General features: G+C 44.1%; 1 pseudogene; it reads right to left on the bottom strand.

The window, feature by feature from the left end:
- Window positions 1-24,658, bottom strand: part of LOC136679682 (receptor-type tyrosine-protein phosphatase mu-like) — a 252,906-nt pseudogene that overhangs the window by 140,130 nt on the left and 88,118 nt on the right.

The raw sequence follows: 24,658 nt of genomic DNA, 5'->3' as shown, positions 1-24,658 counted from the left end.
ATCCACTTACTCACTCACACTTAAGGCCACTTTTGAACTACGGACGTTTTGGGACAGTGAGAGGAAACCTATACAGACAAGGGGAGAACACACTAAACTCCTCACAGAACCAACAACCCCAGGACCCTGGAGCTCTGTGCCAGTGCCTCCGTGCTGCTCGGCTGCTTTCTCTCAACATGAGCAAAGAAAACGAGACTGAAAGAGGTAACATGAGGCTATACTTTTCCTTTGGAGGAGAGCACGGAGAGCTTCTGTGTGATGCAGGTTGACTATGTGTGATAAATAAAACACGTCTGGATGTGACTTAACTCAGCTTAAAGTTTAACACAATGCAGTTATTGTGACAGAGTCCGAAGACATTAACAGAATGTGATCTGAGAGGAAGAAGAAGTAACACTTCGCTCACAAACCTTCTGTGAAGAGGTAAACCCAGATGGCTCCTGAAAGCAGGAGAAATACAGGACTAAAGAATAAAACCTGTTTTGTAAAAACATGCTGTGTGATCTGGTGATTAATTAGCTCCTGCACAAGGATAAGGGCCTAGTAAATATACAGCGGTAGTCACTTTACCTTTAGAAAATCTGGGATATAATAATTTTAAATAAAAACGGTTGTGGGTTTGATTCCTACTCCGGGTGACTGTCTGTGAGGAGTGTGGTGTGTTCTCCCTGTATCTTTGTGGGTTTCCTCCGGGTGACTGTCTGTGAGGAGTGTGGTGTGTTCTCCCTGTATCTTTGTGGGTTTCCTCTGGGTGAATGTCTGTGAGGAGTGTGGTGTGTTCTCCCTGTGTCTGTGTGGGTTTCCTCCAGGTGAATGTCTGTGAGGAGTGTGGTGTGTTCTCCCTGTATCTTTGTGGGTTTCCTCTGGGTGAATGTCTGTGAGGAGTGTGGTGTGTTCTCCCTGTGTCTGCGTGGGTTTCCTCCGGGTGACTGTCTGTGAGGAGTGTGGTGTGTTCTTCCTGTGTCTGCGTGGGTTTTCTCCAGGTGACTGTCTGTGAGGAGTGTGGTGTGTTCTCCCCACGTTTACTTGGGTTTCCTCCGGGTGACTGTGTGTGAGGAGTGTGGTGTGTTCTCCCTGTGTCTGCGTGGGTTTCCTCCGGGTGACTGTCTGTGAGGAGTGTGGTGTGTTCTCCCTGTGTCTGCGTGGGTTTCCTCCGGGTGACTGTCTGTGAGGAGTGTGGTGTGTTCTTCCCACGTTTACTTGGGTTTCCTCCGGGTGACTGTGTGTGAGGAGTGTGGTGTGTTCTCCCTGTGTCTGCGTGGGTTTTCTCCGGGTGACTGTCTGTGAGGAGTGTGGTGTGTTCTCCCCACGTTTACTTGGGTTTCCTCCGGGTGACTGTGTGTGAGGAGTGTGGTGTGTTCTCCCTGTGTCTGCGTGGGTTTCCTCCGGGTGACTGTCTGTGAGGAGTGTGGTGTGTTCTCCCTGTGTCTGCGTGGGTTTCCTCCGGGTGACTGTCTGTGAGGAGTGTGGTGTGTTCTTCCCACGTTTACTTGGGTTTCCTCCGGGTGACTGTGTGTGAGGAGTGTGGTGTGTTCTCCCTGTGTCTGCGTGGGTTTTCTCCGGGTGACTGTCTGTGAGGAGTGTGGTGTGTTCTCCCCACGTTTACTTGGGTTTCCTCCGGGTGACTGTCTGTGAGGAGTTGGTGTGTTCTCCCTGTGTCTGCGTGGGTTTCCTCCGGGTGACTGTCTGTGAGGAGTGTGGTGTGTTCTTCCCACGTTTACTTGGGTTTCCTCCGGGTGACTGTGTGTGAGGAGTGTGGTGTGTTCTCCCTGTGTCTGCGTGGGTTTCCTCCGGGTGACTGTCTGTGAGGAGTGTGGTGTGTTCTCCCTGTGTCTGCGTGGGTTTCCTCCGGGTGACTGTCTGTGAGGAGTGTGGTGTGTTCTTCCCACGTTTACTTGGGTTTCCTCCGGGTGACTGTGTGTGAGGAGTGTGGTGTGTTCTCCCTGTGTCTGCGTGGGTTTTCTCCGGGTGACTGTCTGTGAGGAGTGTGGTGTGTTCTCCCCACGTTTACTTGGGTTTCCTCCGGGTGACTGTCTGTGAGGAGTTGGTGTGTTCTCCCTGTGTCTGCGTGGGTTTCCTCCGGGTGACTGTCTGTGAGGAGTGTGGTGTGTTCTTCCCACGTTTACTTGGGTTTCCTCCGGGTGACTGTGTGTGAGGAGTGTGGTGTGTTCTCCCTGTGTCTGCGTGGGTTTCCTCCGGGTGACTGTCTGTGAGGAGTGTGGTGTGTTCTCCCTGTGTCTGCGTGGGTTTCCTCCGGGTGACTGTCTGTGAGGAGTGTGGTGTGTTCTTCCCACGTTTACTTGGGTTTCCTCCGGGTGACTGTGTGTGAGGAGTGTGGTGTGTTCTCCCTGTGTCTGCGTGGGTTTTCTCCGGGTGACTGTCTGTGAGGAGTGTGGTGTGTTCTCCCCACGTTTACTTGGGTTTCCTCCGGGTGACTGTGTGTGAGGAGTGTGGTGTGTTCTCCCTGTGTCTGCGTGGGTTTCCTCCGGGTGACTGTCTGTGAGGAGTGTGGTGTGTTCTCCCTGTGTCTGCGTGGGTTTCCTCCGGGTGACTGTCTGTGAGGAGTGTGGTGTGTTCTTCCCACGTTTACTTGGGTTTCCTCCGGGTGACTGTGTGTGAGGAGTGTGGTGTGTTCTCCCTGTGTCTGCGTGGGTTTTCTCCGGGTGACTGTCTGTGAGGAGTGTGGTGTGTTCTCCCCACGTTTACTTGGGTTTCCTCCGGGTGACTGTCTGTGAGGAGTTGGTGTGTTCTCCCTGTGTCTGCGTGGGTTTCCTCCGGGTGACTGTCTGTGAGGAGTGTGGTGTGTTCTCCCTGTGTCTGTGTGGGTTTCCTCCGGGTGACTTTCTGTGAGGAGTGTGGTGTGTTCTCCCCACGTTTACTTGGGTTTCCTCCGGGTGACTGTCTGTTAGGAGTGTGGTGTGTTCTCCCTGTGTCTGCGTGGGTTTCCTCCGGGTGCTCTGGTTTCCTCCCACGCTCCAAAAACTCACGCTGGTAGGTGGATTGGCGACTCAAAATGGTCCATATGTGTGAATGTGTGTGTTGCCCTGTGGAGGACTGGTGCCCCCTCCAGGGTGTATTCCCGCCTTGCGCCCGATGATTCCAGGTAGGCTCTGGACCCCCCGCGACCCTAAATTGGATAAGCGGTTACAGATAATGGATGGATGGACAGTAAGGGTGTGTGCGTGTGTGTGTGTGTGTGTGTGTATGTTTCTTTGTGTGAGAGAGAGAGAGACCTGTAGCCAGAGGTGAAAGTTGTCTCTCCATTCTCCATTCACAGTGCAGTGGAAGGTAGCTGTCTGTCCTGCATTCACCTCTACTCCTTTAATGTGGAGGAAGTGGGGCGTTGTCACTGTGAAACCACACACAAGACAAACATAGTTAACTCAACACATTAACAGCTCACACAGTCAACAACACACTTCCATACACCACAACATTCTTAATATTCATTCCAGTCTCTTCAAGTCCCATTGCCGCACATGGAAGTGAGTGTCAACAAACATGTTTCAGACTCTAGCTGTAAGTGGAGGCATTAAAACGAATACTAATCCCCATGGTTTTAGAACAGGATGCTATACAAGCACATACAGATATGAATTCTAGAGATGTAAAGCGTGTGTATGGCCTATTAATGCTGTTCTGTGTATACTGATGGAGTCTGAAGAATATCAGCGAGGCCATATCAACACAGCAGCTATGACCAAGGTGTTTGAAGGGCAAGTGAAAATGAAAGCTGCCATCCGGCTCATTTGTTTTCATCGGACGTGTGAAGCTCAGAGACACATTTGAGGGGCTCTTCAATGAGTTCATAACCTCTATCTCAGCGCATTCAAAACAGTTTTTTTATTATATGAGAATTCACATAGAAAATCTCTGTTTAATAACTTCTTAAGGTAAAGGTTTGCTTAGAAAGGCATTTTAATCTGTGCTATTAATAACACAGTAATAATGCTCGGTAAATCTCTAACCTTAACTCCATGGATCTGTGCTGCGATCGCGGCCTGTGGTAACTTTAATTAGTCTCTCTGCCTCAACAACAAAGCCCACGCAAATCTGGGTCAATAAGCATTTATAACAAGAAACGTCTCTGGACTGAGATTGCATGTAAATCAAGTTATGAGGTATAATGTTTGATTACGCTCCTCTTGTGGAAATCAGGCCACGGCGACCTTGAATCGATAAGCGAAGCGTCCTCCGAAAACACAGCTGCGCTGCTAATTTAATCGCTCCCTCTTAGCTCCTCTTCCTTCTACTCAATATTTCATCAGTTAAGTTTTTCTGTTTCAAACAGCAGCACTTTTATTACTTTGACCGGCCGTTCTCCTGGATGATGCTTTGGCTGAACCTATTTCTTTTGCTGGTAAAGTACCTTTTCTTTTTTTTTTCTCCCCCTTTTCCTTTAATGATAGGTGGGCCTCCTGTGGAGTTAATGACACCTTGGAGTGAAGGGAGCCATGCCATCTGCTTTCATGAATAGGAAATGAATGTGACTTTTTTGTTGCCATAAAAAAATAAAGACACATCCTATCACTCAATTTAACGTTCAGAAATCATCGTTCGGAGCCTGGAATGGTAAAGTCATTACCCTGTCTTACTGTGACGGCTCTATGACAGATTTGTGTTGATGATGTCAGTGTCACATTGCGAGGCTCTCGGATTTCGCACAACAATTTATACACAACGTACAGGTACTCTCTCTCTCTCTCCAAAACAAGGTTGAGTGGATTTCTCTCAGATATTTCTAGATTAATCCGGTATTAGGAGTTTATATGCGACTATAATCTGCATTTCCCACACCTCCTCACAACAGTAAACAATAACCACTTAATCTAGGCTGGGATTCGGGGGATCAATCCAATCCAATGTAAAATAAGACAGAAACACCTCAATATTGCTCTGTAAACGTGGAAAAAGCAGTGAAAGTGTTTAGGAGACTCTTAGCACAGCCTGGTAATGCCATTGAAAGCTCACTGTACACAATCACTACATAAAGAGCTTTAAGAGGGGCTTTCCGTGAGAGTCGAACGCACAAATTGTTTTTCAGTGTTTGAATTTCATCTCTTTTTGCCGAAAGATGGCTCTGTGTTTTTATCAAGCCTTCGCTTCATCCAAAAACAGAACTATTTCTCCACTCACTCCATTTTCCCTGCTTTCTCTCATTTCCTTCAGTTCTTTGTGTTAAATCTCCAGTCAGAAACAACAGGAACAATGCAGCAGCTCCAGCATGCGAGGATGAATTTTCACCTACCCTCCTCCAAAAGTTATATAGTGCAGTTCCTGCAGTGCTGAGCTCAGGGTAGCAACGACCGAGGCTCTGTTCTCCCAATTACAGGTCAGAGAAGCATCACAATGATTTTGAAGCTGTAATTTTAATGTAAAAATACTACCAAGTGTTCCTTTAAACCGACTAGTTAAATTAATACTGAGAATTTAGTAGGGCAGGATACAGATAGAGCTGGACTGTCAGGATCACGGAGGCGGACTGACGGAAGCGGACGCACTCGCTAAAAACACAGCGAACTTTATTTAAACAAAACAGAACCAAACAAAACAGAACCATACAAAACAGATAGACTTCGACAGAAAGGAAACACGATGACTGAGAAACGAATCAACGACAGAGGAAACAACACGAGGAACAGCAGAGACAGACTAGACTTGGAAACGAAACGGCGACGTGGGAAACAATGACGGAGAAACAGCGGAGACAGACAGACTTGGTAACATGACATAGGAAATGACAACTGGAAAACGAATTACCGACAAGAGGAAGTGACACATGAGGACTTAAATACATAACACAGACAACGGACACCTGGAACAGATAACGAGGGGGACGGATTAGAAACGACACTGACGAGGACAAGGGTGGAGACACGAACAATAACAAACAGAGCCATGTGGGAAAACAGACAAGAGAACAGGGGCGTGACATTGACGATACTGGCCAAAATTTATATCACGATATATTTCTTAATTTCGGTCGATACAATATATTTCTGTTATCGATATGAACAATAAAAAAGCCACAGAAAAACCTCAGAAGACGGAAAGTAACATGACATCACCAACAAACAATAACCTCTTGGCTTTGTCTATATTAAATTTTAAATAATATTTTTTAAATAACTTGAACATCAGTGTATTGCGATATAAACTGCTATTGAATTATTGACCGACATACAGGCGTACCAGTTCCAACCTAAGGCTGTCTAAATCTCTGTGTATCTATTTGTATTATTTCGTTCTGAGTGTCAGCAGAAAATTACAAAGAAGGCTTGACTGTCATATGTAATTTCGATTATTTGATTTTTAAAATGTACATTTAGTGGGTCTACCCTTACTTCTGTGACAGCTGTAACTCTTTTCCTTTCCTGTTTTTTTGTGGTTATTCACATATACACTATCAATCATAACATTAATATGACCTCCAAGCTTCTACAATCACTGTCCATTTTTTTCCACTTTCCCTTCAGGAGCACTTTGTAGTTCTACAGTTACAAACTGTAACTGTATATTGTTGCTCTGCATACTTTAGCACATTGTTTTACTTGGGTGGTGACTTTGATGTGTTGGTGGTGTGTTAGTGTGGTGAGCTAATACAAGTGGATCAGATCAGCTCACTGGATTAGACACCTACGTTGTTGGGCCACTTTTTAGACATAAAGTCATTGGCAGTAGCTTGTCCGTTGCTGCACAGTTTGTGTTGGTCATCCTATAATCCAACATTAGCTTCCCCACAGGAAGCTGTTTAGTGAATTATTTTAGTTGGTGCAGTAGTGACATTGAGGCCTATAAATACTCAAAGCTGCACTGCTGTGTCTGATCCACGTATCCACTTGTACCAGTGAAAATATGTTACTGCGGTCCTGAGAATGACCCACCACCCAAATAATACCTGTGGGAGTGAAGGACTAGTTCATATTTTAGTTTTAGACTGTAGCCCATCTGTATGTTATCCCCCTTTCACCCCACAGAAGATGTGTTATCTTTATACATGTGCTGATATTACATTTAATTCAGTTTTTTACCTCTTGCAAATAAAATCAGCGGTCTCTGACTTTTGCACAGTGCATAATCTCGTCAAGTACATTTAAGATAGGACACCATTCCAGTTTCAGATACGCTGTAAATCGTAACGTGACATAAGTCAGTGCTAAAAAGGGATGTCAGTGGTGATTCATCAATGACATTTCAATTTCAGTTCAAGACCAGGCTTTTGTTACATATTACTATACCTTCATCACTTCTGATACTGATCTTTCAGACAGGACTGGGACATCAGTGCTGCAGTCATGTCTGTTGGAAGCTTTTACTGCTTCTGTCTGGATATGCAGGTTACCACTCTCCTTCCATTCCTTATCGAAGTGCCTAATGCCGGGTCTGACACAAGCTTTATGTTGCTTATCTTCTTACTCATAAACACAACGAGCCTCTAGAGACAGAACATTGTGGAGGCTGTTTTATAACACAGTGGACAAGGCCTTTCTGTGCTGTCTGTGCGGGTCTAAAGAAAGATAGACAGCAGTGATATTTTTCAGGATGTCACTAAAAGGACAGGTAGGAGCGTAATGAGTGTGGGCGTGAGTGTGTGTTTTTACGACAAGACATTCGGCCTTACTGCACTGATGGCCCTGGACGACGACATCTTTGATGGCCAGCAAACCACGCTGGCCTGAGGTCACCACTTCAAAGACGATCTGCAGAGAGAAAAGAAAGCCCATAACTATGGTGATAAATGTACACACCTTCAAAATGTCACACATGCCCAGTGAAGCGAGGGTCCCTGGGGGAACCACACAAGACAGTGGCAATGTCGCATAGTCGCAGTTATTCCCCCACTGATTAACACTAATTTAAATTTAAATCTCTGAAAATATACTGTCAGCATTGAAATGACCCTCTGTTTTCATTGAATTTTTATATCATTTGGAAGCAACAGCTGTGGTTTATACTAAGTGTTTATTCCATGATTATATCTTCAGCAGCAACTGAAAACCAAGCATTTCAAATTATTCAAGGTGTGATTGACCAATGTAACAACTCTAAATACTAATCAAAGTTAGTATTTTACACGGGGAGGCGTTACCGTTCTTCTCTGTCATTTTATTTCCATCGGAACCTGCAAAGCAATATTTATCTACTGCACACTCCAGTGTTAAGAAAGATTTATAAGGTGTCTGTTATAAAATGCACTGTAAAACATGCTAACGTTATACTAACAGAGCCATATTGACAAAGTGGTTTATGCAGAAGATGTAAATTCTTAAGTCAATCTCAATGTATTCACTTAAAACTGCTAGACAGATGGTTAGAGCGAGCAAAACTACAACTAATTTAAATTACGTTTTCGACTTATGGCCCTCGTGAGCAGCTGAAGCTGTTGCATATTAAACTTATTTTGGCGTGACGGGAATGTGTAAGTCGAGTAGCCACTCCCATCTCTGTAATTCATACAAATATATCCTATGCTTTGCAAATTGAACATTAGTAGCATACATGTCCTGCGATAAAATTACCTGACCTACTTCAGTGTAATTACTACTGACGGGACAAATATCACATTATCACTACATTAATAACTGCACAACACCATGTCCCCATGGAAATCTGATCCAAACTGAATAGTAAATGATGACGTTTTTCAGAATGTTTTTCATGTTGTAGTGACGTGATCATGTGACAGGAAGTTTTGAGCATGTGATACCTTTCCATGTACTAAATATTCCATTTCAGGAGTGTCTGGTTATTAGCCTTCCTCTCCCTAGCGCCATCTTATTACAATTAATGATTCTTAACATGCCAAACAGACGCTCATACACACACTGGTTGTTGGTTTGATTAGTGCTCGGACTGCAGTTGTAAACATTCTAGAAGAATGTACTAGAAAGTAACAAGAGCAGCAGGTGGACTCAGTTCTTACAGGTCAAAGCTAACAGCTGCTTAAGTCCACGAGACAGAAAATGAGCCTGGGGTATATGGATTTCATTCTGCAGCGGTGCCAGACTTGATGGGCTGTATGGCCTAAAGTTCTTCACCCAGGATCCATCCATCCATTATCTGTAACCGCTTATCCAATTTAGGGTCGCGGGGGGTCCAGAGCCTACCTGGAATCATCGGGCGCAAGGCGGGAATACACCCTGGAGGGGACGCCAGTCCTTCACAGGGCAACACAGACACACACACATTCACTCACACACTCACACCTACGGACACTTTGGAGTCACCAATCCACCTGCAATGTGTGTTTTTGGACTGTGGGAGGAAACCGGAGCATCACCCAGGATGTCTTCTGCATTTAAGCGTTTGTCTTATCTTTGATGCGAGAACTCTATTTACACTTCTGATGAGGCTGAGGGACTTTATAACCTCTACCTGATGTGTATGATGACTTCAGGTTCATGTGCAGCTGCTCCGGAGTCCTTCATTTTATGTCATGGTTAAAACTCTGCAGCCTAAAGAAGCTACATCCACTAACGTTACAAATGAATACTGCACGGGGCATCTACAAATGTCTGGATACAGACAGTAGAACCTTATTTAAGTGGATGAGGTCTCTTTGAACTCAGGTTCATTGTGTGAGGGATTGGATTGGTGTCTCCAGAGACTAATCCTATAACACGAGATCTATGCCCCACTGACCGGGACACACTTGTTTAAAGACATATTCCGCATTCCTGCTTGATCAGCAGAAACGAGACTAATACAGTGCTTTGGTTAAAATAAAGCACAGCTGCACTTATAGAATCCATGTGCTGTAACACTTGTGCATGTTTGGAGACACGCTATTTTTAAATGTGTCCCGACACTGTAATATTCCTTAATTTGGCTTCAAGGGTGCATTTACGGGGCAAACTACCATCACGTGTAACATATAATCCAACCCTTGGAACTCTAGAGTAGATACTGTAATTTTGTTAAGACTATATTATAATTCAGTCATATATTAGCTGTGCATTTTGAAACAAATGGCCTGGGACCTTGTTTTTATGTTGTTTTTAAACAATTTTATGGTGTTTTTGCAACGGTTAAACAATCACCTACATCATCTACATCAGTCTACTGATCTAAACCTTCATCATCTATAATTGTTTCTTATATAATAATAACAACCTAACAATAAGTGACATCTGTGGACTTGTGTGCGGAGTTATGTAAAGGAAGTTCTGGGATGGGGCAGGAGAGACACAGTTGGGGGGGGGAAGGAATGCCTGGCTTGCCTCCCTCTCTGGGTGTGGTGTTCCCCACAGAGCAGCCAAGCCATTCCTCATATCATCAACCACAGCATCCCACAGAATACCAGTCTGCCTCCCAACCTCTTCCTAAATATAAGCCCACCCTGAGGGACATGGGGATGTACCAAATCTGACAAACCTGTGGCTGGGCTGAGGGCTGAATGAATGTGTGAGTGTGTGTTGCCCTGTGTGTTCCTGCTCCTGTCCCATCATGACCCTGAACTGGGTAAGAGGTTACAGTCAGTGAATGAATGAATGTTTAACTTGAAGTCTATTAATTGCATGTGTTTCATACTATCAATTACCACAGACAATAAAACACAAAGGGGAGAAACACTGTTTAAAATAGGTTTAGTTAAGATTTACTAATTCATCCAGGCCACTAGGTGACAGTATACATGGAGAATTATTGGACAAAATGGCCTACGCTTCCTATTTTTTTGAATATATGACAGAAACTACAGACCAGAGGCGATTGCTCTAAGACTGCAAGGGAAACTCAGCTTCCCCTAAAATGTCAAAAATAAGTGATCAAATATATACTGTTGTGTGTACATATCATTGAATAAATATGCACTACAACGCGCTCAACTTTTGTTCAGAATCAGCTTCTTATCACTGGTAACGACGCAGCTTTCCTCTCAATCATTCCAGCAGCTTTACGGTGCTTTAAACAGTGTAGACGCTGAGCGTCCACAGAGTTCGATAGCGAAGCAGCGAAGTGCAGGGAAACGAGACGAGAGATTGGATAAATGCTGGGCTTTGTCCCGCCCATCGGACGCTCAGCGTCTCTGGGGATCTATGGGACAGTGGGCTGGCCTCGGCTGGCCCGGACGCTCAGCTTCTGCCTGATGATTGATCTGTCTGAGGCTGAATCCCTTTTTGATTGACAGTGAAATGAGCGAATCAGCGATCCTTTGCTGTAAAGATGGGAGCATTACATTTTCATTCTGTTCTGAGTTGAACCGGAGACTTTCTTAAACCTCTTAGTGGCATTTTCTTTGTTAAAATCGACTAGTGACAAATCGAGCTTCTATTTCTGGTGGGTTTTTTGTAGCTGCTTGTGTTTGGAGACTGACTTCTATCACTCTTCCTGACTTCTATCGCAGTTTCTGTCCAGCGGGTGCTGCTGAGCCCCTCCACCGTCACAAAGCACTCACAGGCGGACACACTTCACATGGGCCAAGGCCGTTTAAGCAGCCTAGCTCTGCTGGCCATTGAGAGGACACTAGTCAAGTCCCTGGAAAAGACGCCTTGTTGGTACGACAGGGTCACAGATCATTTTGTTGAAAAGGAACGGAGGGTAGAATTTACATATAAATAAACCGACACATTGTATGATGTAGGCCGAAATTGAGCTTCCTCTCCTTGAAAGACCAGCATCCGCCACTGCTAGACATTCCATTCTAACAAAGCAAGTTTTGAATACCAAGGTTTTTTGTTTTTTTTGTAGAAGCCCAATTTGCAAATACTGGACTTATATGGTGTTATTTCTTCAGTTAATTTCAGTCTACTTTTACACTAGTTAATCATGTCTGTGGACGGAGGCTGAAACTGGTGCAGCACTGTTGTGATGTCTTGTAGCTGAAAAGCCGAAAGCTAGCGGAATTGATAACATACTACTACAAATTCCACGTTTGGTAAAATCTGTGGAATCTCTGAAAGAACAAATACTTCAGATTAACTGCTTAATTTACAAACATATTTGCACTGAATTATTCATGAAATGTCTGTAAAATGTTTCATATCAATGTTTTCTAACTGTTCCGCAACTTCCCAAGGGCTTTTTTTTACTAAAAATATTACCTCTTAAGTAGAGAGATACACATAAATACATTGTCCTTCGTCAATCAACTGAATGCTACAGATGCAGTACATAAGCATTAGTTTGAATAATTCTAGTGCATTCCTTTAACCACAATTCTCATTTTATTCTCTGTCAGAAAAACAAAAGTGTTAAGCTTTAAGCTGAGAGTTTTTGTACTTGAGAGTAAAAAAAAATCACATTGAAGTAGGAATGGAAAAAACACCGTATTCTTGACCTCGGTTTCTTCTTGGCCAGCTCTCACACACTTCATGCAAAGAATTTTTTTCCCCCCTTTTAGCTTTTCTTCTTTTTCATGGGTATTATTTCTGTATCATTACATGATGCCATCGCCATCAGTGAGGTCAGAAACGCCATAATTATCATCCCTTATTCCTTTTATGAAAAAGTGAACCCGGCAAGCTTTGGGTCGGCACTCACCGCTGTCTTTATGGCACAGTTCATAGAAAATTAAGAGGCAGCCACTTCTGCATTACTTCAGCCACATAGTGTAACAGTCCACCCCCGCAGAATCTTTTGTTTGTTCAAAACAAGCAGCAGTCAGCGGTAAATGTGGCCCTCATATCGCTAATGATATTATATGCATGCTGTAATTAGCATCAGTGAGACAAAAGAGGGCACTGAGGCATTTGTATACTTTAACTGGTCTAAGATTTTGACTTGTGCTACGCCACAGAAGCCACTCCTGTGCTGTTCTGCTAGATACGAGAAATGAAAACATATCAGGTTTCACGGTGTTAGGATTCTAACGTGCACCAGCAGTTGTTGTTGCTGATGAAAATACATAATGAAAAATAGATAACGGTAAAAAAGATACAGAGAAATATGCAGATTTAGAAGCTTCAAAATCATAGAGACATGATAGTGCAAATGCATGGCATAAACAATTAAAAGTTTTGCTAGGCAACCTGACTGCAGTTTAATTAGAACAGAGGAAGACTGTATCTTCGAGAGAGAAAAAAACAGCAAATCAAGCCCATAATTACAAAATAATGTCCAAAGCACCAGGTGGTTTCATTCTGACAATCACTTAGGATACTGTGCAATTAAAGCTACCTATAATTATCTCGACTTTGCTAATTAGACACAAATCTTTATTCTCGTCTTCCTTCGCAAAGCAGAAATCATCACATGCGTTTTTACGGGTGAAATCTTTCAAAACACGGAGAGGACAGTCTGGCTTTTAAGAGCTCGTCTGTGAATGTGCAGCAGCAACATTTTACAGCTTGTCCAACCTGTCTGATCACTGCTCAGTCAGTGCCTGCTTTCAAGAAAGAGACAAATCTAGAGAAGCTTTGAGAGGTAAATATGAATCCGCCAGTAACATCTGGAAGAGAACAGTGTGTATTACATTCAACTATATGAGGTGAGACCTGTAGGATGCCAGATATCTACAGTAACGTTGCAAAGGTTTCAATACTTCTGATCTAACTACATGTTTTTATTATTATTATTGTAAAAGTGAAAATAACACATTCTCAACAGAGAACAAATGTAATTATTCATTCATTCATTCATTATCTGTAACCCTTATCCAGTTCAGGGTCGCAGTGGGTCCAAGCCTACCTGGAATCATTGGGCGCAAGGCAGGAATACACCCTGGAGGGGCGCCAGTCCTTCACAGGGCAACACACACATTTACTCACACACTCGGACACTTTTGAGTCGCCAATCCACCTACCACGTACCAATGTTTTTAGACTGTGGGAGGAAACCGGAGCACCCGGAGGAAACCCACACGGACACGGGGAGAACGCATCAACTCCTCACAGACAGTCACCCAGAGGAAACCCACGCAGACACAGGGAGAACACACCAACTCCTCACAGACAGTCACCTGGAGGAAACCCACGCAGACAAAGGGAGAACACACCAACTCCTCACAGACAGTCACCCGAAGGAAACCCACGCAGACACAGAGAGAACACACCAACTCTCAAAGACAGTCACCCGGAGGAAACCCACAGGGACACAGGGAGAACACACCACACTCCTCACAGACAGTCACCCGGAGCGGGAATCGAACCCCACAACCTCCAGGTCCCTTGAGCTGTGTGACTGCGACACTAACCTGCTGCACCACCGTGCCGCCCCAAATGTAATTAATATTTCCATTTGTACACAGCTTACACGTGAGCTATGTAAAAACTCAAAAGATTATTAAAATGCAGGGAAGAGCAGTTATGAACAGTCTGTGAGAGGCAGCGAATGATGAATGTAAGGTATGATACGGATCCAGTTGAGACACAAACTATATTCCAGAACAATTGGACCCTTGGTTAAATGGACAATCCTTCCATAGCAAGGAGTCCAAGAAAGCTCAACCGGTGTCCTTCCCTACCCCAAAACACAACAGAATTCTGCAGCTGAAGCTCTCCTCCAAGCGTGTTGAACTCTCCACGACATCACCGTGATCATTACAGTTATATAAGAAGCAGCGTCCATTTTCTCATGGCTTCACCCTCAGGTAACAACGTGTGATGGGGGAGACCTAAGCCAGATTCTGATCAAGCTGTACCTAACCTCCAGACCACCCTCATTACCGGGTTTCCGAAATTATATGTGTTGATGGTTTAGTGTGTAATGAAGAGCAGTTGGGTAATCACGAGAGTTCAGCTCCAGGGACCTGCATTATATTATCACCCTCAGTGAGAACTCAGAACATAATCAAACCTCAAAACTGAATCAAAACATAATATCTGGCATATTACTGAGTCTTTGTGTTGAGCCTTTTATCTTCCTGAACGGCTGGTGGACTAGGAAGGATCGGTTTAATATTTCCGAAGTCATCTGCAGATATATAAAGCTCACATGAAGTATTAACAGCGTTAGAAACACTTAAATAATTTATCAGCTGCACATGCAATGCACCAAGAGGAGTCACAACAGTGGTATGATATAGAATTATTAACACAATAGACCTCTTCACGCAGAACCCGCTGCACTAGAGCAGGGTTTATGTATTCCAGCACTGGAAGATTTACAATGGGACTAAAAGTGTATTCTAATTTCATAAAAGTTGCAACAAGACAACAGTAAAATGCAATGTCGATATTCCTTTGTTGTTAGTCAAACAGCCTTTGAATATAAGGGAAGCATGTGGTTACACTGCGGTGAAAAATCGGAACTGTATCCCATCCGAAGTGTGTATTTTCTCTACAGTGAAATTAAATGAATATTAATATGCATACTGTCATAGCCCTACTCAAAGCGTAATAATGTAATAAAATCATATCACAGATACTGTTATCAATGAATGAGCCTGTGTTACTAATGAGGCCCATGTGCTATGAGTGTACTATCCATGTCTCATTGGAACCCATCTGTCTGCTCTGGTGATGCCGGTTCTAATGGGCTAATTCGGCGAGGCAGTGCTTCCCTTCTATGAGGTTAGGAGGTCTTGGTCTGCCAATTAACACCGGAACCCCATGCACCCTGGAGAGCGCGCGCCTAATAACCAGGCATGTGTGAAATCAGCCTCCTCTCTCTGGACCCCAGTGTAGCCCACCACACGTGAAAATTAACCACCGGACACAGAGAAAATGTATTATTTTTCTAATATTGCAGGAGGGGGAAGGTCCATTATTTTTTTTTATTTTGTGGCAGGTGACAGGCGGAGAGAGGGAGTGAGAGAGAGAGAGTGAGAGAGAGAGAGAGAGAGAGAGAGAGAGAGTGAGATAGAGGGTGAGAGAGAGAGAGAGAGAGAGTGTGTGAGAGAGAGAGAGAGTGAGAGAGCGAGTGAGAGAGAGAGAGAGAGCGAGTGAGAGAGAGAGAGAGAGAGAGAGAGTGTGAGAGAGAGAGAGAGAGAGAGAGTGAGAGAGCGAGAGAGAGAGAGAGTGAGAGAGTGAGAGAACGAGAGAGAGAGAGAGAGAGAGAGAGTGAGAGAGCGAGAGAGAGCGAGTGAGAGAGTGAGAGAACGAGAGAGAGAGAGAGAGAGAGAGAGAGGGGAAGTTGATAAAGCATATATATATATATATATATATATATATATATATATATATATATATATATATATATATATATATATATATATATATAACACAGGTGAAAACAGGGAAAGAGAAGTAGAAGACAAAACTGGATCTGAATAAAAAGCTGGAATTAAGAAGTGAGGTTTGAAATGAGAACCTTAAAGGAACACTAGGTAGTATTTTACCCTCCAAGTACAGCTTCAAAATCATAGCGATGCTCCCACTGTAATAGGGAGAACAGAGCCTCTGTCATTGCTACTCCAGACTCTGCAACTCGGAAACTGCACTATGTAACTTTTGAAGGAGGGTAGAAAACCACCCCCTTCCCCCCCTGGAGCAAAATAACCTAATATTGCCTAGTGTTCCTTTAAAGATTGTGTAATAAGTTATATAAGGATCTAACTAAATGAACTGGGTATATAAACACGAATAATTCTGAGAATGTTTCTGTTAACACATTTATATCTGCCACTAGAGCAGGTATACACACTGGTGTTTGGTTCCCACCTGGTAGAAGTTGGGCCAGTAGGTGCTAATGGCAAGCTCCACTTGGTTCCAGTTCCGACTGACAGGTCCTGAGGTGTTCCACACGGGCAGACCCATGGGGCTGTTGTTCTCCTTTATGTAGATGTTGAGATGCCCGGGGCTGCCTCCCTCCCTTCCAGACACCAACCAAATACTGGAAGATGACACAGTGCGTGTCATTTTCTTTGAGCTGCGGGCTGAGGAGCAGACCTTTCTGTCCAACGAAACGGCCAGATGTGTTCACCATCATGAAGGCTGAGCCTGCCAATAAAAGAGGAGAACTAATGAATGACAGAAATGAGCAAGATAAGGCTATAGATGCCACCTACGTAAGGCGTTCGTGACAACTGACCTAAACATACACACATCCATAGAAGCTTATCCCAAGTGTGAGTTGATGAACCTTTCTGTGGTGAAACTCCCTTAACTGACTGCCATTATTACAACTGACACTTGCTGGAATAAGCCTTTACAAGTGTTCCGTAATTTTATGTTAATTTTCATAAAAGACTTCCCATTGCTTTATGGATGATTACTCACAGTGAAGTGTTACCAAAGCACTGTTACCAAAATTGGCCTTAGTTTCAATAAAAAAAAAAAATCAAAATACATGATGAAACATTCATTCATTCATTATCTGTAACCCTTATCCAGTTCAAGGTCGCAGTGGGTCCAGAGCCTACCTGGAATAATTGGGTGCAAGGCAGGAATACACCCTGGAGGGGGCGCCAGTCCTTCACAGGGCAACACAGACACACACACATTCACTCACACCTACGGACACTTTTGAGTCGCCAATCCACCTACCAACGTGTGTTTTTGGACTGTGGGAGGAAACCGGAGCACCCGGAAGAAACCCACACAGACACAGGGAGAACACACCACACTTCTCACAGACAGTCACCCGGAGGAAACCCACACAGACACAGGGAGAACACACCACACTCCTCACAGACAGTCACCCGGAGGAAACCCACGCAGACACAGGGAGAACACACCAACTTCTCACAGACAGTCACCCGGAGGAAACCCACGCAGACACAGGGAGAACACACCAACTTCTCACAGACAGTCACCCGGGAATCGAACCCACAGCCTCCAAGCCCCTGGAGCTGTGTGACTGCGACACTACCTGCTGCTCCACCGTGCCGCCCCATGATGAAACACTTTAGTTTATTTGGTTTATTTGGTTAATTATGCAAATGCAATTCTTGCTAAACAAGCTATAAACAAGTTGCTGCTATCTGCATTGTGTTACAAAACAGAGAAGGAATACAGCGGACTCCAGAGGCCTGCAGCTGTACCGTGAGTGAGGGTCCGAGCTGGAGTGGCGATTAGCTTTCTAAGACATGAGGATTTGACCACACTGTAACGCGATATAAGGTTTGTGGGACATATGGCATACATTAATGTGTTTATCAACTCGGTAAAAGCCTTTTTCCGACAGTAATTGATTAAAGCGGAGCCACTTCATTAAGGGAGCGACTTAATTCATCTTAATTAGCATCGCTAATTAATATATATCTGATCTCATTAGGACACTTAGCTGGAGCCAGATCAGCATTTACAATGGCTCTCCGCTGCCACCGGCGCTACTGTAAATCACTTGAAGAAAAATCTATGTCGGAAAATGGCTCACACACAAACAATTCAGTTCATTCAAAAAACACACACACACACTCACTTTGTTAATCTAGCTTGTGTATTACCGCTGACATTCACCTGTGACCCAGCAGGCTGTTAGCTGATTCGGTCACTACACAAAAACAATGGGAACTGATAAGGCAGGTTTACGTTAGATGATTTTAATCATGAAAAAATACACATGCACACACGAACACGCACGTCGCAGAGGTATCGGTGGCACAAGGCCAGCTCAATCTGACACCAGTTCCTCAATAATTATCAGATGGTGTAAAAGGTTAATACGATTCTCTCATCGGCCGCCAATAACACGCGGACAGGGGAGATTACATTGACAATACTTTCAGGGAAAAGGGCAGATCGCAGCCTATCAGCCATCAAACCTACTGGAATCCTATTTACTCTTACACTGCCTCATGCATGCTCTCTCTCTCTCTCTCTCTCTCTCTCTCTCTCTCTCACTGAACCTTAGTGATAAGCAGAAAAGTTGCAGTCTTTGACTTCAAAGCACAACAGAAGCAGGGGTGACATTATCAGGTTATGCTAAGCTACATGCAGAAATCCACGTGACAAACAGGAAGAGAGGAATAAACGACAGGAAATAAACATTTAGAGATGGTCTCTCTCAGCTTTACGCACAAAGACATATATCTAGATAATGTACTTACAGACCCACACTCTGAACTCTAAAATGGCTGGAGTAATGCAATGTAATGTAATGTAAGGCTCTCTAACTCCATCTGTCTCCAACCACACACAACAAACAACTCATCACTCAAATCACTCACACAGAAGCAGATGGAGAGAGGAGGAGGAGGAGGACGACGGCGAGAAAGAGGATTTGAGATGGAACAGTAACTATAACATTAAAACACAAACTGCCTTCAGCTGTGAGTGATACATTGATAACGCTCGATACAGTATACAGTTAATAATATATATGCACTGGAGTGTTATGTGGTTAAGTAAAAGCTCAGTGGCTGAATCACGCACCACGCTCAAATCCACAAAACGACCTGTAGTTATGTTTTGTCCACCCTGGTAGCCTCCATGCGTGTTATGAATGTGTGTCGTAAACATTAAACGCTACATAATATCAGTTATAATAACTGCGTGAAGGATTAGCAATGTTTCTTGGCACCTTCTCACACGTTAGTCGTTTAGTGCTGTATGTTTTTGGTGGGAGGCCTGATCTCAGAACAGTTATAACAGTCTAAAAACTCCAGTAGCTCTGCTGTGTCTGATCCACGCTGTGTGACGGCAGTGCGTGAATGGAGTGAATCGAGTTCTCCCTGTGTCTGAATGGGTTTCCTCCGGGTGACTGTCTGTGAGGAGTTGGTGTGTTCTCCCTGTGTCTGAATGGGTTTCCTCCGGGTGACTGTCTGTGAGGAGTTGGTGTGTTCTCCCTGTGTCTGAATGGGTTTCCTCCGGGTGCTCCGGTTTCCTCCCACAGTCCAAAAGCACACGTTGGTAGGTGGATTGGTGACTCAAAAGTGTCCATAGGTGTGAGTGTGTGTGTGAGAATGTCCGACTGTGTGTGTTGCCCTGTGAAGGACTGGCGCCACCTCCAGGGTGTATTCCCGCCTTGCGCCCAATGATTCCAGGTAGGCTCTGGACCCACTGCGACCCTGAATTAAATAAGTGCTTACAGATAGTGAATGAATGAATGAACAACGTAAAACTAATCCCATCCAAATAGGGCTTAATTCAGTCTTGAAAGTCATCCCAAACACACTGACTGATTTTGAAGTCTGGACTCTAGGGTGGTGATTTCATCGCTCTGAGAACATTAGTTGCATCTTTGTTCCATTTAAAGTGATTCGTGTTTGTGTTTCGGTTATTTTTTTGGTCTGTTTTCATTTTTTAATAACGGCTTCTTGAAAGCTTCATAATTTTCCAGATCCAAAGCACTGAGCTGTGCTCTCAGACTGCAAGGATGGAGAGAAGTATCAGTGAATTTTTTTCACATCTGTAGCAAGTGTTGGGCTTTGTAGTTTTGATGGACTTCCCTGGTTATTAGGTGTCCTTAGTTCTTCGTAGCTTTTAATCAGAGTGGTGGTCCCTTGTCTTTTGCAAAACACTGCCTTACATTGGGTTTTATAATGATAATGCTTTTGAAGGCCTAATTAATTACACTGTCAGGAAAAAAACCTCTTGTTAATGTAGTGTGTAAATGTTCCCTCAAAGGTACCAAAATTCTATTAAAGCCCAACTGTGTATCTTTTACAACTTGTGCAGCAAAACTCTATGTTTTCTGTATTTCCAGGACGGAAAAATACAATATGCTCCTAAGACACATTTAATAATAGTCGGGCATGTTCAGAGACTTGATGGCTTGGTCACATGTGCGTACACAGACACACACACACCCACATTTGTTCGCTCAGGTGGTTCTTGACTCATGGACAATCTGTGATCCACTGGGCAAAGCCAAAGAGCTGAGTAAGTAACACGTACTCACCGTTCATCCGCCTTTGATCACGCCGTTACACTGACCACACGGCATGCTGGGAATGACTGTTGTGATTGTGAAAGGCACTTCAGGGTGTGTGGTGTTAGCTTGATGTTTATTTATGTTTTTATTGCTCTGCTTGTAGAAGAATTCACAACATGCCAAGTTACACAAAGTATAACGTATAAAAACTAAACAGCTGGGCTTTCTAATTTTCCATAACATCTTGACACACACAAAACATATACGGCTGCATATAAATAGCCTGCTACACTTCCTTCTGTGAATAAATCGCTCTCTACATCTAGCCACCATTACAGCCACATCCATAGCTGGCTATGATAATTAGCCACCTACTCCTAGAGAGAGAAAATAATAATGAGATGGCCTATGCGTCAAGCACAAGAAATAATTTCTCCACATGTCTATGAGCCTATTTACACTCACGAGTCAGACAAAAGCTCCGCAAAAAAAGTAATACAAATTTCTGCCAATCTCACACACAAATGATAGCGGTGTGAAGCTTGTATGGTTAATTTAGCATAACAAAAATTATATATTCATTCATTCATTCATTATCTGTAACCCTTATCCAATTCAGGGTCGTGGTGGGTCCAGAGTCTACCTGGAATCATTGGGCACAAGGCGGGAATACACCCTGGAGGGGGCGCCAGTCCGACACAGGGCAACACACACACTCACACATTCACTCACACACACGGACACTTTTGAGTCGCCAATCCACCTACCACCGTGTGTTTTTGGACTGTGGGAGGAAACCGGAGCACCCAGAGGAAACCCACGCAGACACAGGGAGAACACACCACACTCCTCACAGACAGTCACCCGGAGGAAACCCACGCAGACACAGGGAGAATACACCACACTCCTCACAGACAGTCACCCGGAGGAAACCCACGCAGACACAGGGAGAACACACCACACTCCTCACAGACAGTCACCCGGAGGGAACCCACACAGACACAGGGAGAACACACCACACTCCTCACAGACAGTCACCCGGAGGAAACCCACGTGGACACAGGGAGAACACACCACACTCCTCACAGACAGTCAACCAGAGGAAACCCACACAGACACAGGGAGAACACACCACACTCCTCACAGACAGTCACCCGGAGGAAACCCACGTGGACACAGGGAGAACACACCACACTCCTCACAGACAGTCAACCGGAGGAAACCCACGCAGACACAGAGAGAACACACCACACTCCTCACAGACAGTCACCCGGAGGAAACCCACACAGACACAGAGAGAACACACTACACTCCTCACACACAGTCACCCGGAGGGAACCCACGCAGACACAGAGAGAACACACCACACTCCTCACAGACAGTCACCCGGAGGAAACCCACGCAGACACAGAGAGAACACACCACACTCCTCACAGACAGTCACCCGGAGGGAACCCACGCAGACACATGGAGAACACACCACACTCCTCACAGACAGTCACCTGGAGCAGGAATCGAACCCACAACCTCCAGGTCCCTGGAGCTGTGTGACTGCGACACTACCTGCTGTGCCACCGTGCCGCCCTAAAATTATATAAATATAAAAAAAACATATCTACAGTCTCTTATCGAGATTAGATCAGGTCTAGACTCATGGCAGCATATATATATATATATATATATATATATATATATATACACAATGTGTTCATCACAAATAAGCTGCAAATCCAAGGAATTATCTTCTGGAACATTCTGAGATGGTGCCAGTGCACAAAGTATTTAATAATTTTTTTAGTAACACAATTAATTCCATTAATAAAAACACAGCTGGATTTTGAAGGCACAATCAGTGAAGCTAGTTTTACCTGTCTGTCTTTGCTACACGCAGTTCTCTGTGCACTGACGATGCAAAGATAAAAACCTGAAACACGATCAGCAAAGCCTTCACACCAGACTTAATACTTAAGACATTTATTACCTCCTTGTGAAACTCCTCTATTTTCCTAAATGTCTTGCTGACTACTAAAGAACATGCTTCATAGGACAGGCCTACCTTAGCTACAGCCTCAGTTCCACTGAGGAGTAAACAAACAGATTAGTGCTGGGCGATATGAGCGCAAATAAATATCACTATTAATTGTACATTTTATCACGATTACGATTAATGAACACTTATTTTTGACCCTCAGAGTTAAGTGACGAGGCTTGTACTGTAAATATGCTCCAGGGTTAAAGCTGGGATATTTTTTCTAATGTCACTGGGAGCTTGTTCCTCTCTTGTTTTCTGAGCACTGTTTTTATTTGGTGTGTGATTGTGCTTTAGTCACTGAAACTTTGACTTTATTTTTGTTCAGTGTCATCTTAATTATAGTCAAACCACAGCACGTCCAAACCACAGTTCTGGTCGGCCTCAGCGATTGGGTGGGGACATAACAGAATAAAAATAATCAATATATAATCGATACAGAGAAGATTATGTCTATTAGAAGTTCTGAAAGTCGATTACTAATTGCCCAGCCCTAAAACAGATCTATTTTCACTTGGACCAACTGTATCCCTGACTGCCTCCTTAAGTATCTGAGTGATCAGACAGTTATTTGCATCTTAGCTTAGGATTTTTTGCTCAGGCAGATAGTCCTTACTGAATGAAGTAGCTATGTGTAAATAGGCTGATCCCTCATAAGCGCTCTCTCTTTCTCTCTCTCTGAATATCTTTGACTTTGCTCTTTTTAACCACCCTGACTCTGTCTCTGTCCTCGTCTGTTTAACAATGGCGTTCTCAGGACCCAATTAAAAGCAGCAAGCTCTTGCTTGCTTTGCGTCAGCAGGTGTGTTGAAGTGGATTCATAAAGGCCATTGCGCTCAGTCCAGTGTCTCAGGCTTTTGGGAGAATGACTTTATTATCATATCAGCAGCACTTCAGATTACAGCGCAGCCCCACAGAGCAGGATGAGTTCCCGCACTTCAGTGGCTCTGTGTCTGTACTGAAGCCTGCGGAATAGTGTCTGGCTCCAGCCATGAATAAAAAGACAGAACAAAGGACAGAACAGGGACAGCATCAAGAGATAGGTATCATTACATATATTCTCAGGTCTTATGTTAAAAAAATAACTATTAATGCTGAACAACTGAGTCCTGTGGTTACAATTGCACAGACATTAGGGGTGGGCGATATGGCCCTGAAATAATATCACAATATTTAATAATTTTGGCGATATGAAAAAACACTGAAAATAATTGTATTAATTTCAAGAACACACTACTGTAACAAAATAAATGTTATATTAGTAGTACTTAAATTAATAATATATTTGATTTTATTTTAGTACAAATCTAACAATTTCAAACATTCAGAAGAATCAATAAATCTGTAAATTTATTTCTCCGGGTGACTGTCTGTGAGGAGTTGGTGTGTTCTCTCTGTGTCTGTGTGGGTTTCTTCCGGGTGACTGTCTGTGAGGAGTGTGGTGTGTTCTCCCTGTGTCTGCGTGGGTTTCCTCCGGGTGACTGTCTGTGAGGAGTGTGGTGTGTTCTCCCTGTGTTTGCGTGGGTTTCCTCCGGGTGACTGTCTGTGAGGAGCGTGGTGTGTTCTCCCTGTGTTTGCGTGGGTTTCCTCCAGGTGACTGTCTGTGAGGAGTGTGGTGTGTTGTCCCTGTGTCCGCGTGGGTTTCCTCCGGGTGACCGTCTGTGAGGAGTGTAGTGTGTTGTCCCTGTGTCTGCGTGGGTTTCCTCCCACAGTCCAAAAACACACGTTGGTACGTGGATTGGCGACTCAAATGTGTCCGTAGGTGTGAGAGTGTACGTGTGTTGCCCTGTGAAGGACTGGCGCCCCCTCCAGGCTGTGTTCCTGCCTTGCGCCATATGATTCCAGGTAGGCTCTGGACCCACCGCGACCCTGAACTCGATAAGCGCTTACAGATAATGAATGAATGAATATTTTATATCCAAACCACCACCAGATGACTGTAGTTACTCGTAGTTTCACTCGCAAATATTTAAACGGAGAGCAAATTTCCACCGT

This window comes from Hoplias malabaricus, chromosome Y (genome assembly GCF_029633855.1).
Source record: "Hoplias malabaricus isolate fHopMal1 chromosome Y, fHopMal1.hap1, whole genome shotgun sequence".
Lineage (NCBI taxonomy): Eukaryota > Metazoa > Chordata > Actinopteri > Characiformes > Erythrinidae > Hoplias > Hoplias malabaricus.
This window is presented reverse-complemented; position numbering and strand designations above follow the sequence as displayed.